This window comes from Olea europaea, chromosome 21 (genome assembly GCF_002742605.1).
Source record: "Olea europaea var. sylvestris chromosome 21, O_europaea_v1, whole genome shotgun sequence".
NCBI classification, from domain to species: Eukaryota; Viridiplantae; Streptophyta; class Magnoliopsida; order Lamiales; family Oleaceae; genus Olea; species Olea europaea.
Genome location: NC_036257.1, coordinates 13576128 through 13585807, shown reverse-complemented (window position 1 = coordinate 13585807; position 9680 = coordinate 13576128). Strand labels below are relative to the sequence as shown.

General features: G+C 34.5%; 1 pseudogene; it reads right to left on the bottom strand.

Annotated features, from left to right (window-relative positions):
• Positions 1-6357: 6357 nt before the first annotated feature.
• On the bottom strand, positions 6358-8592 carry LOC111370773 (annotated as a pseudogene).
• Between the last annotated feature and the right edge of the window lie 1088 nt (positions 8593-9680).

The following is a 9680-nucleotide window of genomic DNA, read 5'->3' as shown; positions in this document are numbered from 1 at the left end:
AAATGATAAACAAAACTATACAAGTAGCAAAATTTATTTAATAATATTAATAATGATGTAATTATACGATGTTTTCAAAGTGTTAAAATACATATTAACTTATTTTTATTGATATTATGTTGTTTATTAAAAAAAATTATTTTTAAAATTTTGACCCCACAATGCTAGACGTCTGGGTCCGCCCTTGCTCAAGGTTCTAGAAATTGAAAGTTTTAAACTTACCTAGTTTAACCAATCTAAATACTGCTTGAAAATTGACTTAAAATTACTAGGTCATCGCAAATTGTTGTAATAATCCTATATGAATAAAAGACGAAGATAGTTTAAAGTTATAAAGAAAACAAATCTTAACAGAAAGCCTTTGATTATATAAGAAAATAGAAACTTGCTTGAGGTACAGGGGTTTTATAGAATCCCTCTAGGTACCCACAGTATAGGTGAGGTGGGTGGGGATTTTGGCATTTTTTTATATAGGTGAGCCCCGCATGAGACTTGCCAACTGTAATTATCTTGTAGCGGTTCTATGAAACAAAACTTTTGTACATTAAGCAAAATTTAAGAAAATATGTACTTGTAACTCAGTTTATAGACAGTTGCTCTTCAGAATCTAAGATGGTACACATTTGTGTCTGTTTCTCAATTGCCTGGCAGAAATTCTGCACCAAAAATATTCAATTGAACAACGTGGCATTTATAAGCCATATTGCTACATAAATGTGTCACGTAGTGTACGCTTGACAAATCATGGTTCCACGAGAGCTGACTAAGCATTTGATAGTCCATCATTGGGCCTTAGAGCCGACCCAATTTGAAATTATGCCAAATATGCCTAGCTTACCTCGACAGGGTTGTAGTCGACCACGAATTTGCAATATATTTTGGATCGATTGTGAGGTGTCATTTCATGTTAACTGAGCATTTGGTAGTCCATCACGGGACCTCAGAGCCATCCCAATTCGAAATTATGCCAAATAGGCCTAGCTTACCTCAATAGGGTTTTGGTCGACCACGAATTTGCAACATATTTTGGATCGATTGTGAAATAACATTTCATGTTGACTAATGTAATGGAAGGTCTCATCTACCTCACTTGAAGGTATCCACCTTCCACTCATTCTTTTGTCAATATATACACAGTGTGTGTTTGAGCCTTTTTCAAATAATGTATTTTGAAATAGTAGATTGATGAAGAATATACGTTAAAAATGATGAAAAGTTTTGAAATTACGTATAATATTATTTTATTAAAACATGTGCAGTTAAAATAATGTCAAACCACCATTTGAAAATATATATTTTAAAAGAATGCGGGTCAAACGGGGTAATAGTTTATCCTTTCATTATAACGTTGTTATATTGTACGAGTAATATACCAATTGGATGAGGTTTGACTTTTCTGTTGACTTCTGAATCTGATTGGACTTCTGAATCTGATTGGATTTTGAGGTCAAGTATCAATTATCTTAAAGAACATATTCTGAACTAAAAAGTGTTCAAAAAATGGGGGTATGAATAGCAAAATCCCAATAGCTTACAAATTCCGCAGCGTATTTATTCTCAAAAGAAAAATGAAAAACGTAAATTTTATTTCCTAAATGAAAAATGCAAATTGTATTTCCTATGTGGCTTATCGACGTGGACGTTCGAAATGACTCACACTCACATCCGTAGGATCACACCTAAGACAATCTCAACCGTCAAACTTGTAACCACACAAATCCTGATTTATTCATATTTTCTATGTTTTAAAAAATGTAATTATATTCACACCACAAATTTTATTTTTTGCATTATATTTTAATTACACTTAAGATTCTTAATTTTTGCTCATTATAGCAATTATATTTCTAATTATTTATTATGTTATTCTTATTCTCAAACTTTTCATTAGTTAATACATTTTGTATTTGATAACAATTTTATGCTTAAAAGTCTGTTAAAATTGTATAAAATAACTTTTTCTCATTATTGTTTTAAAAATAAATAAATAAAAAGTATGAAAATGATTTTCCCATCATTTCAAAGTATAAAAACAAAGTATTTTAACATAAATCATGGGCGGGAACCCATTTAAGCTCGGGCGGTTGCTCCATTTACGTACTCGTTTGTTTTTTTAATAGTTTTTGATAATTTATTTTAATGTCCCATTTATTCACTTTGAATTTAAGATCTGGAAAAAAAAAAAAAAAACAAAGGAAAGAAAAGTCTTGCATTTTATTTTTTTAAGGTTGATTCACACTTTCTCATCATTGGTTAAGGGGGGCTTTTTTTTTTTTTTTTAAACCAATTTAGATCACGAGAATACTCTTGTTTTAGATGGTCTTCAAAAAAAAGTTGTCCGACAACATAAACCTTGTTGAATAGAAGTATAAATTTTTTATCTTGATATATCCAGTTAACGACTGGTTTTAGGAAAAATAATAATTTCTTGATTTTGCAGTTAAACAGATTCTACAAGGTTCTAGAAATTGAAAGTTTTAAACTTACCTAGTTTAACCAATCTAAATACTGCTTGAAAATTGACTTAAAATTACTAGGACTTTGGTCATCGCAAATTGTTGTAATAATCCTATATGAATAAAAGACGAAGATAGTTTAAAGTTATAAAGAAAACAAATCTTAACAGAAAGCCTTTGATTATATAAGAAAATAGAAACTTGCTTGAGGTACAGGGGTTTTATAGAATCCCTCTAGGTACCCACAGTATAGGTGAGGTGGGTGGGGATTTTGGCATTTTTTTATATAGGTGAGCCCCGCATGAGACTTGCCAACTGTAATTATCTTGTAGCGGTTCTATGAAACAAAACTTTTGTACATTAAGCAAAATTTAAGAAAATATGTACTTGTAACTCAGTTTATAGACAGTTGCTCTTCAGAATCTAAGATGGTACACATTTGTGTCTGTTTCTCAATTGCCTGGCAGAAATTCTGCACCAAAAATATTCAATTGAACAACGTGGCATTTATAAGCCATATTGCTACATAAATGTGTCACGTAGTGTACGCTTGACAAATCATGGTTCCACGAGAGCTGACTAAGCATTTGATAGTCCATCATTGGGCCTTAGAGCCGACCCAATTTGAAATTATGCCAAATATGCCTAGCTTACCTCGACAGGGTTGTAGTCGACCACAAATTTGCAATATATTTTGGATCGATTGTGAGGTGTCATTTCATGTTAACTGAGCATTTGGTAGTCCATCACGGGACCTCAGAGCCATCCCAATTCGAAATTATGCCAAATAGGCCTAGCTTACCTCAATAGGGTTTTGGTCGACCACGAATTTGCAACATATTTTGGATCGATTGTGAAATAACATTTCATGTTGACTAATGTAATGGAGGGTCTCATCTACCTCACTTGAAGGTATCCACCTTCCACTTCTCATTCTTTTGTCAATATATACACAGTGTGTGTTTGAACCTTTTTCAAAGAATGTATTTTGAAATAGTAGATTGATGAAGAATATACTTTAAAAATGATGAAAAGTTTTGAATTTACATATAATATTATTTTATTGAAGCATGTGCAGTTAAAATAACGTCAAATTACCTTTTAAAAATGTATATTTTAAAAGAATGCGGGTCAAACGGGGTAATAGTTTATCCTTTCATTATAACGTTGTTATATTGTACGAGTAATATGCCAATTGGATGAGTTTGACTTTTCTGTTGACTTCTGAATCTGATTGGATTTTGAGGTCAAAGAACATATTCTGAACTAAAAAGTGTTCAAAAAATGGGGGTATGAATAGCAAAATCCCAATAGCTTACAAATTCCTCAGCGTATTTATTCTCAAAAGAAAAATGAAAAACGCAAATTGTATTTCCTATGTGGCTTATCGACGTGGACGTTCGAAATGACTCACACTCACATCCGTAGGATCACACCTAAGACAATCTCAACCGTCAAATTTGTAACCACACAAATCCTGATTTATTCATATTTTCTATGTTTTAAAAAATGTAATTATATTCACACCACAAATTTTATTTTTTGCATTACATTTTAATTACACTTAAGATTCTTAATTTTTGCTCATTATAGCCTGAATCTGATTGGATTTTGAGGTCAAGTATCAATTATCTTAAAGAACATATTCTGAACTAAAAAGTGTTCAAAAAATGGGGGTATGAATAGCAAAATCCCAATAGCTTACAAATTCCGCAGCGTATTTATTCTCAAAAGAAAAATGAAAAACGCAAATTGTATTTCCTATGTGGCTTATCGACGTGGACGTTCGAAATGACTCACACTCACATCCGTAGGATCACACCTAAGACAATCTCAACCGTCAAACTTGTAACCACACAAATCCTGATTTATTCATATTTTCTATGTTTTAAAAAATGTAATTATATTCACACCACAAATTTTATTTTTTGCATTATATTTTAATTACACTTAAGATTCTTAATTTTTGCTCATTATAGCAATTATATTTCTAATTATTTATTATGTTATTCTTATTCTCAAACTTTTCATTAGTTAATACATTTTGTATTTGATAACAATTTTATGCTTAAAAGTCTGTTAAAATTGTATAAAATAACTTTTTCTCATTATTGTTTTGAAAATAAATAAATAAAAAGTATGAAAATGATTTTCCCATCATTTCAAAGTATAAAAACAAAGTATTTTAACATAAATCATGGGCGGGAACCCATTTAACCTCGGGCGGTTGCTCCATTTACGTACTCATTTGTTTTTTTAATAGTTTTTGATAATTTATTTTAATGTCCCATTTATTCAAGTGAGACAATAATATAGTTATTAAAATTTTTATTAATTAATTAATTTTTAAATGTTAAATCATCTTTTATTAGAATTAATGAAATTTCGTGGAGGTTTTTTATTTAAAATATTGAAATTTTATTAAAAAAATTTAATTTAAACGGGACAGGGTAGGGCCCGTTACCTGTACCCACCTCGGGGCGGAATTCCCTGCTCATATCCGACCCGATTACCCGATTCGTTTGGGGTGAGGCTCGTAGGTATCGAAGTTGGCTGGTATTTTTGTCATCCTGAAAATAAGAATCCTACGAAAGAAATTATGGAAATAATTGTTACAATTAGTAAAGATGATGAGCTTAACTATAATTAAAATATGGTGCAATAAATAGAAATTGTGATGACAATATAACCACCCTAAAAAATGAGATGTTAAAGTGCAAAGTAATGTAAAAGGTCAAGAATACCCTCTGATGCTACCAAAAATCGTACCTGCAGATTTTTTGAGCTTGATGATTCGGATTTAGCACGACCGTAATTTTCCGGTACCTGAAACAAAGGCAACGAGGTGTATTTTCGTCACCCCTCCGATGCTTAAGTTAGAAAGGGAATTATATGCGTGAGGCTATATACTAAAGAATAATGAAAAACGTATCTGAGTAATGGCTCAAGGTTCTGTATTTATAGTAGTAAGCGACATTCTCCTAGTGGGACTCAACTATCTGGACATTCTTATCTCTTGGAGTCCTGAATGGTTAAGGAATTGTTCAAATTCTATAATTATATGTGGGATAGAATCCCTGCGGGAGTCAAGTGTATGGTTGAGTTAGAGTCCTAATTGTATAGGAGTTTTAAAGGGTCAACAATATCATAGGTTTGTGAGGGGAGCATATGCTCGAGGACTGCTAGCGCTCGAGGACAAGTTTTGCAATGCGCGATGTAGCCGAGCAGGATGTGGTCGGGCATAATAACCCGAGGCCACCATATGCTCGAGCACTCCGTAGGTGGAACTGCAAGTTCATCTAAAATTGGTCGTCGAGATAATGTAGTGATCGGGTTGTAGGGAATGTCAGTATCACCCTCCATTAGATTTGTTATTGACTTAGAAATCCCAGTATTTGCCGTACAAAAGAAACGAATTGGTATAGAAAAAACAGTTACAGAAAGCGATAAAGTAAAACGTCGAGCGTGAGGAAGACAAGAAACCTGCAGCCGATCCATCGCCTTTCGTTAATTTGAAAGTTAAGGGACAAGTATTTATCACTCTCTTTTATACATTTTCAAAAAATAAAAAATAAAAATAAAAAAATAAAAAAATTCCATTGAATTTTAAGTTAAAATTGTTTTTTGACAATGTTATTCTGTGCCTTGTGTTTCTGTTTTACGTGATCGACCATTCGACTTGAAATTTTTCTATAGATTTTTCGTATGATGACTCTTTGTTTCCCAATCTATGATCCTTCACTTTAGTGTTTCAATCTTTATATGGTCGTGCATGATAGGTAATTGTGCTGTTGATTGCAAGCGTGCACAAAAATGAGTGGTGCATAAATGATTAGTATAATGGGTCCAACTTGTTGAAGGAACAAGGCCCCTTTGTGGTCCAGCTTGTGCTGCTGAAAAATAAAAAAATCAATAAAGGATTGAAACGTCTAGAACAAAGGTTTCATTACACACAAATGTGGATTAGCAAACCCACTAAATAAAATTACAGACACATTCCAACAGCAGAGCAAACATAGTTTGCATTATTTAAGAATATCCACAATGGAAAGTATAGAAAATCCGACATTACACACATTTGATATCAAATAAGAAGCGGGACCGAAATCCTATCAACAAAGCCAATTTTTAGCTCAGAACCCAGTATTAATTTCTGCTACACAGACACTACAGCAGGGTTGGAGCCTTTAAGGGCATCCACATCTTCAAGAGATCGAGGGCTGACATCCGACTCCTCGAGGATGTTCTGTGTAACGCCTTTGTACTCCTCCGTACTGCAACATATGGCTTCAAAAAGAAGCTCCTTCACTTCGTGGAGCCTCTCTTCAGACAGGGAAACCTCAGCTAGGAGCCTCCAAGCATTTTGCTCGGACGCCTCCTCATAGTCCTCCTTCCTTTTCAGTACCATATGTCCACTAATTTCCCAAACTGCTGGATTAACTTGTGTGTCTAGAAGCTCAGAGCTCACTTCTCCTAGAGCCTGTTTCTCTGCATAACACTGTCAGTACGACATTGAAAGTTAGCAGATGACTGACTTTAACTGAAAAAAATGTGAATCATTGCGCAGCGTGCAAATCAAGATTAAACAGGGTTGCAAAAAGTGGCATGGAAATCAAACATTTTCACCTGTGGGAATAGGAAAATTCGTTTTCCAGAATCAGCAATAAGAACATTATAAGGAATGTTGTTGTCTTGCAAGCAAATGCAGGAGTCTGAGACGATCTTCGATAGTTCCTCCAGAGTGTGTCCGCCCTCAAAAACAAGACCTCTGACTGGATAGTTAAGAATATCACAAATTTTCACACCCCCATTTGTAGTGGTTATCTTCCTAGTAGGAGCCTTTTATCTTATCAACCCGATACTCTGTTGGCCTCTTCTTGATGTGCCTGCCTTCATTCAGTTGTGCAATAAAGCCATATTGACCAGGAATCACCTATAGACCATAAACATTCACACACACTTAAACGCAACAAAGACAAACAAAGAAACTACAAAAAATGGTTGTTTACATCTATATGCTGAAATTAAGAGACGAAAAAGATACCTTGGTTTCGCAAGCAGTGACATCATAGCGAAAGAGGCCTCTCTGCATCCGATCCTCCCACTACCACCAAATAAGAGTAATTTCAGCCGAAATTATATGAATTTGAGTTAAAAGGAGGGTAAAAAAGAGTAATTTTTCAAAATCTTTACCTCTCCAAGAAGAAGGGAGTCCAGGAAGGCAAATGGGGGCTCTTTGTTTTCAGAGCCAACTGATTTCTTTTCATGTTGAATCTTGTTCACCGTCTTGAAAGTATACATAGGCAGCTTTGCCCCTAATTCAATCAAAATGCAAGTATATTCATAACCCAAATTAAAGAAAAAGTTCCCAATTTTTCTTCAATTCAAAAGGGTCTAATAGATAGATACCTGGAAGACAGCAGCTTCTGAAGCAATTACGGCCGCAGCCGCCGGCATAGCGGGAGTCTTCCTCCGCCTCTTCCTTTTGGAAATTGGAAACAACACTAGGAACTCTCTTGATCCTCAGCATCATCTTTAGATCGCTTAAAATAAATACTTTTCTCCAGCAATTACAAAGAAGACCCACCAACCCCAAACCCAAAACGCAGACAGATCCTTATCAAATTAAGTATTAATTAAATCGAATTATATGATTCTACAAATATTTACAGAAGTAGGAACCTAATAGTATAAACCGCCGCCGGCGAGGAAGAGGAGGTCAGAAGGGCTACCGCCTTCAGAAGGCAAAGCGCCACGTCCGCCGTGCGGCAAATGGTTGCTCTCAATTACACAACCCTTGCGACGTACAGACTGGCCATGGATAACAGATCGATGTACTCTGAGTATAGCCGTGATGTCTACAACTTGTCCTCCCCTGGTTTTACCCCCACCTTAAGTGCCTCTCAAAACCACCACAGAATCGCCGGCGAACTCACTCGAAATCCACCGATTCGAAGAAACTCCAAGGATTCAAATTTCTGCAAAGATGACGAAAAAGGGACGCAAAACCCAAAACTTTCTTTTCTCAAGAAAGGAAAAGAATTGACTGCCTGCAGGCGATGGTAGGTGCAGATTATAGTGGCGAATATATAGAAAGTTCGGTTGAACGTCAATGTGGATGTGGTTTTGCCTCACGGGACAGCCCGACCTCTATTTTAATTGGTAAATTGGGTTCTGACCCATTAGCCGACGTTCTTGGGGGGAAATTATAATTTGAAAAAGTTCAGGACCTCTTCCATCAATATTGAGGTATCTTCCTCAAAGAATGTGATCATTAGTTTTAAGTATCATAAGTTTTATAAATATTCAAATTAAGGACTTTTTTTTTATATTTAATATTCAAATGGGTAATTAGCACAAAACATCCCTACCTTTCGATGTTTTTGTGGAAAACATCCCTACCTTTTATTTTTTGACGGATTACACCCTTACCTTTACCTTTTTTTGCGCAAAACGTCCTTCTATCAACTCTCCGTTAAAATACTCCGTTAAATAAAAAAGGTAATTAGCACAAAAGGTCCCTACCTTTCAAAGTTATTGTGCAAAACGTCCCTACCTTTTATTTTTTAGCATAATTAGTAGAAAAAGTCCCTACCATTTAATATTATTGTGCAAAACGTCCATACCTTTCATTTTTAGCATTTTTACCCATACATTTCACTTTTCATTGCGCAAAAGGTCCTTTTCATCCATTTTTTCAATAAAATGACAATTTTACCCTCCTATTGAAATAAAACAAAAAGAAAAGAAAAAAATAATTAATTAATTGCAATCATAGTTCTAAATCTTTCAAAACATTACAGATAAATCCTAAATTCTCCATTACCGCCACTTTCACAACCCCACAAAGCCACCACCTATAGATCCATATAGCACCACCTATCGGACTCCACCACCACCAGTGTCGCCTTACTCTCCCCAATATCCTCCTCCATAGTATTGATCACCAATATGTCCGAAACAACCATATTTACGGTGGTGCAGTCCGGTGGGCATGGTAGCCGAAAGGTGGTATTATGTGGATTTATAGTTGGCAGCTTGATAGGTTGTGAAAATGGTGGTGGTTGAGAATTTATGATTTATCTGTAATGTTTTGAAAGATTTAGAACTATGATTGCAATTAATTAATTAATTATTTTTTTTCTTTTCTTTTTGTTTTATTTCAATAGGAGGGTAAAATCGTCATTTTATTGAAAAAATAGATGAAAATGACCTTTTGCGCAA